Below are 11772 nucleotides of genomic sequence, written 5' to 3' on the forward strand. Positions count from 1 at the left end.
ATATACTTCAACTCAATCGGGCCGATGACATCGATTCCAGCAGCAGCATTATTTTTAAGCTTGTTTATTAACATTTCTACTTCGTGAGGAGTTGTTGGGCGCATATAAATTGACTCGCATAACGGTGCTATGGTCGATACTGACTGATCAGTGCAATTCTTTGTTGTACAGGCATTCGAGCCTACTTTAATAAAATGCATGTTCATAGCATTGGCGAGAGCATCACCGCGCACAATCTTGCCATCAATGGTGATTTCAGTAATATTTAAACACTTTTTAGTTCTTCCAGTGAGTGTATTTACTGCATCCCACACCTTTCTAGGATTTTCTCTTATGCTATCGAATTTACTATGGAAGTATTCTGCCTTAGCTTTCTTCAGATCGGATGTTAGTGCGTTCCGGTACTTTTTAAATTTCAAAAATAAACCTGGGTCTCTTTTGTGCAAAAATTCGTGGTACATTTTGTCCTTTGTTTTTATGCGGCTGTAAAGAGTGAATTCATCCATGGTTTTCGAAATTTTTTGTTTCTACGAGAAATGACTTTTTCTTCTGGAAATGCCACATCATACGAGGAACGTAACAAGGTGAAGAATATATCGAAGGCTTTGTTAGCGTCTTTTTGTTTATTGATTTCACTCCAGTCAACTCTTTCTATCAGACGAGCAAAGCGCTGCAGAGTTTCATCAGTGATTTTTCGACGCGTATGAAGCAGCGCATCCCGGTCTTTTCTGGTTTTCTTTTGGGATACCGCAATAAAAAAATAATGGCAAGTGGTCGCTCAAGTCAGATGAGAGCACTACAGAATAGAATTCATGAGGTTCTAAATTTGTTACGCATACGTCTAACAGTGTTGCACTCTGTGTGGTTATTCTTGTTGGCATGCGTATGCTGTTTTCGGAATTGTATGTAGAAAGAAGAGTCTTTAGTTCGCTGGCGTGCAAGTCATTGGAAAAAAGGTCTATGTTTATATCTCCCAGAATAACGCATGAATATTGTTTTGCACCAACGAAGGAAAAAGACGTGTCAAGAAATTGCAAGAAGTTTCTTTTGTGCCCCATTGGAGGAATATACACAACTAAGATCACAAACTTCCCAACTCGTGCTCCTAGGCATTCAATATCTGGTGATATAAATGAGAAATCTTGTAATATTTCATACGTTAGTGTTTCCTTAAAATATACAGAGAATCCTCCGCCTCTCTTGTGTTCGCGATATACATGCCGAGGAATGTAGCCGGAGAAAAGTGGTGCATCATCAGGAGTTGTAATCCATGTCTCGGAAAAGGCCAGGATGTCATAATTTATTTTGAACGGTTCGAGAAACGTATTTATATCGTCACTCTTTTTTTAATACTTCGAATGTTCACATGCATTGCGGAAAAAGTACTATCTCTGTTGCTGTGCTGGTTATTGAATTCCTGGGTGCTATAGTAGCTATACATGCTTAACCTGTGGTGTGCTGGTGTGTTTGCTGGTGTTTCGCTTGCTACTCTTATGCAGTAATCAGGGCCAGGTCCGCGTGACTAGCGATTTGAATAGCCGACCCATGTTCTTCTTTACGGGCAAGTATTTTTCCGCCTGCAGTCCAAACGAACTTCCAACCGTTTTCCTTCTTTTTCTTGATTGCAGCAGAAAGCAGTACCTTGTTTGCCTGAGTTAGGTGTTCATTGACAAAAATTGGTTTTCCCGTTTCATCACCCAGCACAGTGGTATCAACTCTTTTTTTTCTGCATTTGTTAGAATGTCATTTCGCTTGCTTCTGCGCACAAACCGCACGATGATGTTTTGCACATCTGAATTCTGCGTACGAACCCAGTGGCATGCATCGATATCGGCAGTATCAACTTTTTCACCAACATGGTCACCTATCTTTTGAACCACAGTGAGGGGATCAAATCCGGAGGAAACACCTTTGATTTCTAGGTTGTTCAATCGTTGATATTGCTCAAGGTCTTCACATTTGCGCGCTAAGCGTTCGTTTTCTGCCTTCAGTTCCTGGTTCTGTCTGAACATTTCTTGCATTTCTTGCCTGAGCTGCTTTATTTCATCGGCCGTGTTCTTTACTTCGGTGCAAACATCAGTGCAGAATGAAACGCTGTCTTTTAGCTCACGCATTTCAGCCCTGAAATCACGCTTAAAATTTTCAAATGCGGTTACCAACTCTTGCAGCTCTTTAATATCTGTGGTTTCTTTTTCACACTCTTTTCCAGCGTTTTTCACGTTCCCCTTCCCCATTCTAACACATCATGCAGCAAGGGCAGTATTCGGCAGCAGTGCACCACAATAACAGACAAAATGCATAAGGTAGAAACAGTTGCACACTAGAATTCTCACCTGCAAAAGCAGAGAGCAGAGAACGTTCCTTAGACAGGTGTGGTTAGCGCACTGCCGCCGAACTGCGTTTCAACCATTTACAACGCGGCAGAGAAACGAAACTTTGCACAAGTGCTTGTAGCGCAAGCGCACATTAACAACGAAAATGGGATTGAACTGAGAGAAGCGCTTTATTATTCACCTTCCAGCCCCGCATCCAGCCTTACCAGCTGGACTGCAAAGGTAATAGTTGCTTTTGAAATGACTTTTATGCCACTTATTGGGGCCTTTAGGTTCCATTTTTGGTGTCCATGGCTACAATACTCACCCTCGTAAAATTCACTTCCCGTACGGGCTCCATCAAAGCGATCCAGTACTTCACTTCTGGTGCCGAAATTTCTAATACTGTCTATAGAATTCATCACCACCACATTTGTGAAGTCCACCTTCAATCTGCGAGTTGAAGCGGTTGTAAGAATTATGTTAGTAACTAAGAGGTGGTAGCCGGTAAAGAGACACGTTGCTGCAGTGTCTGCAGCTGTACGAACGGTGGCCTAATCTCATAGTACTCAAAGCTGTTCTCAACCTATAAGGAAACGTTGTGCAACGAAGCATTAGCATAGCATAATTTCAGCACACAAAACTTCAATGTGAAAGAAAGCAGTGCACTCAAGGCCTCTAGATGAACGGTTTCAGAACACCAGTGGATAGACACAGGAGTATTTTATTAGCGTCTTTCACATACATCTATTGTCACATAGTGCTCCCAAATCCGGGAGAAAACTGCCAGCAATACCTGGAGCCAATTTTTAAACCTGGTGAGCATGTGAGATGAAGGAACCAGTGTCTGAAGATAATCGAGCAGTTAAGGTTTAACGAAAATAAAAGAGTATAATTATACGCCTTGACTTTTGACCTAAAGGAACGGACCTTTAGTTTTCCTTCTTTGATAGAATTCCGGAGCTGATTATCAAGCAGCCATAAGTCGAAATGTAATACAAGTTGCATTCGCACTATTGTTCGCCGCAGTTCATATATATTCTGAGAAGTGTTTTTGGATGCAATGTTGGAAAATAATAAACAATAATTGAAAGTTATGAAATATAAGGTAGTGAAAAATAAATTAACCAACGCGCATATCCGCATGAGTATTCAAACATCGGCTACATACGTGTGTTCGTTGTTATCTTAAAATACAAAGGAGCGTGAAAAACAAACACGCACGTACCATTGCAGTGTCTGTAAACACAAGCATAAATAAAGAACCTCGAATAGCTTGAAACAAAATTTAGCTTTTCCTCTGAAAGCATTAAGTCCTTACGCAATCTACACCCATAAGCAGCTTGTTTACGGTGACCACGTATCATTTTGTTGTACTTCTCTTTAAAAAAATGAGACATTCCGGTTCATGGCAGACGTCTGGAAGGTCCTGTGAATGCGGAATATCCAAAAGTCGGTTTTCTTTCCTCCACAGTGCGTAGCTATACGCCTATTTCAATGCACGATTTTCACAGTCCCCGTTGCCTAAAACTTTCTCTCGCACGCTGTTTCCAGAACTATGCTTTCTTCTCGAAATCGCGGATATAACGATTGAAGGTTTACGTACTTCTAAATAAAGAAAATAGAAAAAATGTTACCCCTCCAGCTTAGGATTACAGGCCAGTGGATCTAACTAATAGTAATTAATTTAAAAATACCTTCAGCAGAATAACTCTGCAGGTAGGGAACACAGCCACAACGGTGTGCCGCGTTGCTATCTGAAGGCTGGGGCGTGCGCCTAGGTACAGTGGCGGATTAATGGTGACATACACGCAGTCGTTCTTTGCCGATTAGAACCTATGCGGAATGGCATTTCCCACTAACGCCCAGCACTCTTTCATATGCTGTAAGGCGCATGGTTTAAAATGCCGATTCTACGCCGGTGCGAAATGAAACCAACTCGAAAATGGAAACACGGAACAACGCCAGCGCTTTCTCTGCACAAAGAGATAGCATGGGGTGTGGCGTATGCTTAAGGAAGTACCTGAATACGGGACCATAGTGTTGGCTCCACTCTATAGCTTTCTTGCGGTGGAAGTCTCTTTGGTAAAGCTCCACATGACCCCGGATAGAATGCGCCGGTGGCATGGGTGGAAGTCTCGTTCCGGGCGGTGCGCGTGGATCCCGCTTCCAGCCCCGTAGTATGAGACATAATTGAGCGGCGGCGCAGCGTAACGCGGAGAGCATGGCCCACATCATGGCGTACATTTTTCCAGCTTCTCTCTGGTAACCGGCCACTGAGGAGTCAAAGTGAAAGAATTTTATTTTTTAACATGTAAATGCCGAGAAATGAATACGTGAGTTAAAAATTAAGTTCTTCAAGTATTTCGTCTGAAACGGTCGTTACATTGAAGACATTTAAAAGAAAAGTTTATTAAAACAAAATATGATTACAGCGTCAACAAAATCAAATTATTTAGACAATTATGCGTGTGTAAGAGCATTAAAAGGGTACACAAACGTCCACACGTATACAATAAATTAAAGCAATAGCATTAAACTCTTCCACAACCTGCAAAAGGTTCGGTACAAACATTAAATTATACCTCATAAATCGGACAGTAGGTCAATATTCTTTTCCCAAAAAAGAAAGCTAAAGTCGCCGCTCGTCTTATATAATGGTCTATAGCATATTCTGAAACTCTGGCAACATGCGGCGTGCCTACTCGCGAACGGATACCCTAAGCCGTGCCGACATCATATGGACTCGCTTGCATTGCTTTTTAAACGGTGGAGTGTTCGATTTCGTGTCCATTGTTCCGTTCGACTTCAGCGTAATTTCTCGTTAAGATTGAATAGCGGCTCTAGGAGGCAGTTTACAGCGGCTTTGGAGAAGAGTGTAACAGAGTTTGCCGAAGCGAACGGCAACATGGCCGCTCAGTTCCGATTAGGCGTTTCAGAAGAGAGCATGCGATATTGGCGCGGACAAAAAGATAGGCTGTTCGCGTGCAATCCAAGTAAAATGTGTTTTTGTGCATGTCATGCAGTGCATCCACAGCTTGAGGACACACTTGCGGACTCTCTGCGGGAGCTCCTTAGGCGAAAGAGATTTTGCCTTTTACGACACACATCGAAATGCCAGAAGCTGCCGGAGGAGGTCGCCTCTAAAAGTTTATAATTCGGCTTCAAGGGGAGCACAACAACATGTTTGGACAAACTGCAATTCCAGTGTGATTCGATATGCCATAGTCTGCCACGGTGAGCAAACTTGGCGCCAAAACAGTGAAACTTCTTTCGATTGGTTCTGAGGCACTCGCGCTTCTCTTTCATGCTTTTAATGCACAGCTATTGGCATTAAAGTGCCACCAGGCACACTGTACCCTTAACGAAAACTAATACGTTGGTAGTATACGGCGGGATATTTATGATGTATTTGAAACATATTTTGCATTCATGAATGCACTAAACGTATGGCGGAAATAGGTTCCTGAAATTTTAAACTTGCTGTTCTAAATATATTATTAAAATTTGTCAAAAATAGTCACTTAAAGCATGCTTCGAGCACGTTTCAAATGCATGAAAAATATGTATGCGGTTTTAGCATCTTGACAATGTATTAAAAGGGTACTCTCGTAAATATAAAACTAATTCATGTTAAGTACACTTCATTTTTAACAAACTGGCAGTCCTTTTAGACATAATTGAAGCACGCTTTTAGCTGTCGTAGAACAATCTAATGCTCGAAATCACGTTTCGGGAAATGGCCTATATATGCATGTTGGCAATGTATAGAAAGTGTACTTTCGCAAATACGACATCAATTCGTCCGAAGCATACTTCAGTTCTAACGAATGAGCTGTCTGAGTAAACATTATTTGCAGCACACTTCAAGCTTCTGTTGAAAAGTTAGTGCTGGAAATCGCGTTTCGCAAAATGACATGCTGGCAATGTATTTAAAGTGCACTTTTGTAAATATGAAATTATTTCGTCCAAAGTATACTTCAATTCTAACAAATGGGTAGTCCGCGTCAGCATATTTCAAGCACACTTCAAGCTGCCGGGGAACAACCTAGTGCTCGGAATCACGTTTCCGGAACCGCGAAAATTCTCCCTTTTCTGTCGTCCATTCGTTTATGGTAACTTCTAGCAGAATGGCAATCACTGCTTATTTAAATTACCTGTGGACAGCGTGATAGCATTGTACCGGCAAGGGCGCCATGCTAACCTCCGGGCCCGTATTGCCTATGTCCGCTGGCCTCTCGATACTTTTGGTCTCTAACCCGTTTTCTTGCCCTACCGCTCTGTGCCACGGTGAATGCCTCGGCAGTGTGCAACCCATCGCATCTCTGCTCATCCGCGAGGAGACTGACGATACACCGCTCCTCGCCATGAACGCTCTCAGCCCTCCTACCTCTACGCCAGATCCCTCTTCCACCGAATTGTTCTTGCGCTTCATCAACGCCGATCTTCCCCCGCCGCAAAGAACACAGCTTCTCATCCTCCTTCATCAATTACGATCTTCCTTCGACGCTCACCAAACTTCCTTGGGTCGAACTTCCACCGTCACCCATCGCATCGACACTGGTGCCCACGCGCCGCTGCGGCAGCGCCCCTATCGTGTGTCTCCAACCGAGCGCCAGACTATTACAGAGCAAGTCGACCAAACGCTTCAAAACGGCGTCATTCAGCCCTCAAGTAGCCCTTGGGCGTCGCCTGTTGTCCTTGTGAAAAGGGAAGATGGCGCCATACACTTTTGTGTCGATTACCGCCGCCTTAATAAGATAACGCGCAAGGATGTGTATCCGCTCCCCCGCATAGATGACGCTCTGGACTGTTTGCAAGGGGCGGAGCACTTTTCATCCCTCGGTTTACGTTCTGGGTACTGGCAGGTCCTCATGGAAGCGGCCGATCGTCCCAAAACTGCTTTTGTGACACCCGACGGATTGTATGAATTTACTGTGATGCCATTCGGTCTTTGTAATGCCCCTGCAACCTTCGAACGGATGATGGACACCATTTTGCGTGGACTCAAGTGGAAAATGTGTCTATGCTATCTCGACGACATTGTAGTCTTTTCCCCCGACTTTGAAACGCATCTAACCCGCCTGAAGCACGTTTTGACCTCCCTCTCTGACGCTGGCCCGCAGCTCAACTTGAAGAAATGCCGGTTTGGTGCACGTCAACTGACAATTTTAGTACACACTGTCTCTAAGCAAGGAGTTTGTCCAGACCAAGCCAAAGTTCGCGCTGTCTCTGCGTTTCCCAAACCTACTTCCATCAAAGACCTGCGCTGCTTCTTAGGCCCGTTTAGGAGGTTTATTCATAACTTTTCTTCAATTGCTGCGCCTTTAACACAACTGTCCGGCAGTTCCGACTTATCGATGTGGTCTCCGGCGTGCGACGATGTGTACAATACCTTGCGCCGCCTCCTCACAGCGCCGCCCATACTGCGCTATTTCGACTCGACCGCTCCTACCGAGGTCCACACGGACGCCTGTGGTGTTGCCCTAAGCGCCGTACTTGCCCAGTGCATCTGTGGTTTTGGTGAATACGTTGTTGCCTACGCAAGCCGCACAGTTACGAAGGCTGAAACAAATTACTCCGTCAGTGAGAAAGAGTGTTTGGCCATCGTATGGGCCCTTGCCCAATTCCGCCCGTACCTATGGCCGCTCTCTTGACGTTGTGAAGGACCATCATGCGCTTTGTTGGCTTTCCTTCCTTGAAAGACCCATCCGGCCGCCTTGCCAGGTGCGTTCATCGTCTGCAAGAATATGACATCCGCGTGGTCTATCGTTCCGGCCGCAAGCACCAAGACGCTGATGCCCTGTCCCGCTGCACACTTCCAGCCGAGATCGCCAGCCTTTCCACCTCTGACGTCTCCCCGTCGTCGCTTCACATAAGCGACATGCCCTCAGCGCAACGTACTCACCCGTGGATCGCTTCTATTCTCGTCTTTATCTCCAACCCCACGGCTGCTTCTCTATCCCGTGCTCTTCTCCTCCATACTTCCCAATTCCTGATTCGCGATAGCCTCGTCTATCGCCGGAACTACAGCACCGACGGCCGCAAGTGGTCACTCGTTATTCCTCGCCATCTTCGCACGTACATATGCGCCTATTTCCACGCTGACCCACAATGCGGTCACGCGGCAGTTTTCGAGACATACACCCGCATCCGGCGGCGCGTTTACTGGCGTGGCATGTACACCTTCGTACTTACACACGTACGCTCCTGTCTCGCCTGTCAACGCCGCAAGGCATCTCATCATCGTTCTGCTGGAGAGTTGCAGCCACTTCCTTGCCAACCACGCCCTTTCGACCGTATCTGCATTGATTTCTACGGCCCGCTTCCGTGCACTGCGGCAGGCAACCGTTGGGCTATCGTTGCGGTTGATCATCTCACGAGGTATGCCGGAACCACCGCCCTTCCATCTGCCTCAGCGACAGACGTTGCCTCTTTCCTTTTGCAACGTTTCGTCCTTCGTCACGGTGAACCTCGTAAACAGCTTAGCGACCGCGACCGCGCCTTTTTGTCCGATGTCGTCACAGCCCTGCTCCGGCAGTGCAACAAACCACCTCCGCCTATCATCCGCAGACCAACGGCCTCACCGATCGATTTAACCGCACCCTCGGTGACATGCTCTCTATGTATGTCGCATCCAACCACTCGAATTGGGATCTCATCCTTCCATATGGGACTTTTGCCTACAACACTGGCTACTACTACTGGCTTCTGTCTCTTCTTTCTTTTTTACGGCCGTCATACATCTGCTATAATAGACAGCGTTCTGCCTAACCAACTTGATGCCTCCGAATATACCCCTGTTTCCGAAGCCGTGCAGCACGCAGAAGATTGTCACCAAATCGCCCGGTCAATCACGATTGGCATCCAGTCTCGCCAGAAATTCCGCCACGACAACGCTCACACCACATCGCACTTCTCTCCTGGTAAGCTTGTGTGGCTCGGGATACCGTCAAATACTCCTAGACTGTGCTGGAAATTGCTCGCCAAGTATCACTGTCCCTACCGCATCCTGGAGCGCACATCTGTTAATTACGTCGTCGAACCCCTGATGCCGTCTCCCTATCTCCGCCGCCGCGGCCGCGAGACAGTTCACATCCAGCGTCTCAAGCCTTACTACAACCCATCCATCTTACAGTCGCCGTAAGTCGCCAGGCTGGCTCCTCCTCTCCCCGGGAGTGATTGTAAAGAAGAAAAATTGTAAAGCAGATGACTCGTGACAACGAGGAAGATGGCCCTGCGCGTCAGCCGTATTGCTATCGCCACGAGTGTCGGTGCCCAACCTGGTTGTCCTCGGACTCTTCTTCACGCTGCTCCCGTCCTCCCAGCTTATTGTCAATATTTTTAATATATTAATTTTATATTTTTAGTGTATTTTTAATGTAATGTAATATATTTGTTTCATATTTTTAGTGTATTTTAGATGTAATTTAATATATTTATTGTATATTTTCAGCATATTTTCTATATATAATGAATATACTAAGCGGACAGAAAATGTATTTTTCTCCACTACGGCACCTCTTTCTTCGTTTCTTCTATCACTCCCTCCTTTATCCTTTCTTTCGGCGCGGTTCAGGTGTCTGCCGATATATGAGACAGATACTGCGCCATTTCCTTTCCCCCAACACCAATTAATATCATTATTATTGGTAAGAATGTTTAAAATATTACACCTAGCATACTTAGAAAGCCTTCGTGTTGCAATTTAAGCATAGGGACAAAAATGCAAAATTAATATGAAATTAATACAATGTGTTCGAAATGCATTTTTTTACACAGCCTTCTTTCCCTAAAGGTAGCTATATTAATAACAAAGAAAGAAAAGTATCACCTTTTTTGATTTTGAAAAGGAAGACCATGCCAGGGAAAGCTTTCCCGTGATGTGTGTTAGGGCGAGTCAATAAACAGAATGAACGCAAGACGAGGCCATGATGACTGAATTGATCGGCGTGGTGTGGAATCGCCGCCCTGCTGCACTGCTGCTTCGTCGGAGCATGTTGGTTCTGGACGTATTTCGTGGTCACCATAGCGAAGCAGTAAACCGTGCGCTGGGCGAAGCTAGGATGGACCTCTTCGTCATTCCGCCAGTCCACTGGACGTCGTACTCAACAATCCCTTTAAGATCGGAGCTCGGCGGGAGTACAAAGAGTGGATCTCCGGCGACACCCGAAGACAGCGACGGGCCACCTCCAAAGGCCTCCGCATGCGACCGTCTGCAGCTGGGTGTTGTCAGCCTGGCGTTCCTTGCAGACACCATGGTTAAGAACCTATTCAAAATGAGCCGCACAAGCAAGAAACTTGATGGAATTGAAGACGACGCACTGTGGGAGGCGGCGGGCGACAAGGAGTCGTCTTCCGACGACGCTGATGAAATTCGGAGTGAGACCGCAGCTCCAGGCGATGGAGGGACACAGCCGATGTTGTAAATATATGTCTTTCGGTAATTTTAGGTGTTTCACTTTTTACCTTTTTTCTTTTCAAGAAAATGGGGTCGACTTATATTCCCGATCGACCTTTGATGAAGCTTTTGGCATCTATATAGACAGGCACATTGATCTTACTCTATAGGTGCGTTCAGAAAAGAACGGTAATTGCGATCCCATCACCATTTTTAGTTTTCAATCAATTTTTTATATCTGGTGGACAAATGTGTCTACACAAGAAAATGGCACTTACTTTTGCAAGAAACTATGTACAAGGAAATGGCACTTACTTTTGCAAGAAACTATGTATTTTTTTTTTGAAAAAAGAAATCCTATATCAGACTAGGTGAAAACATCGATTTCGCAAAATCACTAGTTTGGATCCCTGGAGGAAGTAAAATAAAATTTTGCAAAACCTGATTATTTTTTTCAGTAATTATGTGTAACCGTTTCTGTTGGAAGCTGCAAAAAAATGTTTGCCTGTTATAATTTTCCTGCAAAAAAATAAACACGAACACTGCACAAAAAATAAGGCATTCCAAAAGGGCAGTTTTTAAGCCGATAATAGGACAAGAAGGAATACTGAAATTTTTTCTGAGTATTATTACGTTATTTTTGCTATCGTCGGACAATATTTATCCTTCTAGAACAGGAAGATAATTTTTAATTGGGCGTTGACATTACCTTGATAATAAAAAAAATTGAAAAAAGAGAATTTTGACTGCGGTTAAAAAAACCCTCTAATTTTCCTGCAAAATTCCCCGGGAACACCTTCAGGAACTAGATATTGAGGATCAAAAGACGAATGTTGGATTATATTGTTTTAAAATAACAAATTATAAGCCTAACACACACCACATTTTATTCAGTTACCACTACTGGATATTCTGTTTTGAAAAGAGCAACGGTCATGAATACAAGTTCGACCTGAGCGCATGTGGTCGTGTTGAGTTAACAAAAAACAAGGTCTTAGAAAATATCTCGTAAGCATCATTTTTCTTTAAACGTTCAACGTTAATATAAATCTTCTGCAT

The sequence above is a fragment of the Amblyomma americanum genome, chromosome 2, assembly GCF_052857255.1.
Source record: "Amblyomma americanum isolate KBUSLIRL-KWMA chromosome 2, ASM5285725v1, whole genome shotgun sequence".
NCBI lineage: Eukaryota > Metazoa > Arthropoda > Arachnida > Ixodida > Ixodidae > Amblyomma > Amblyomma americanum.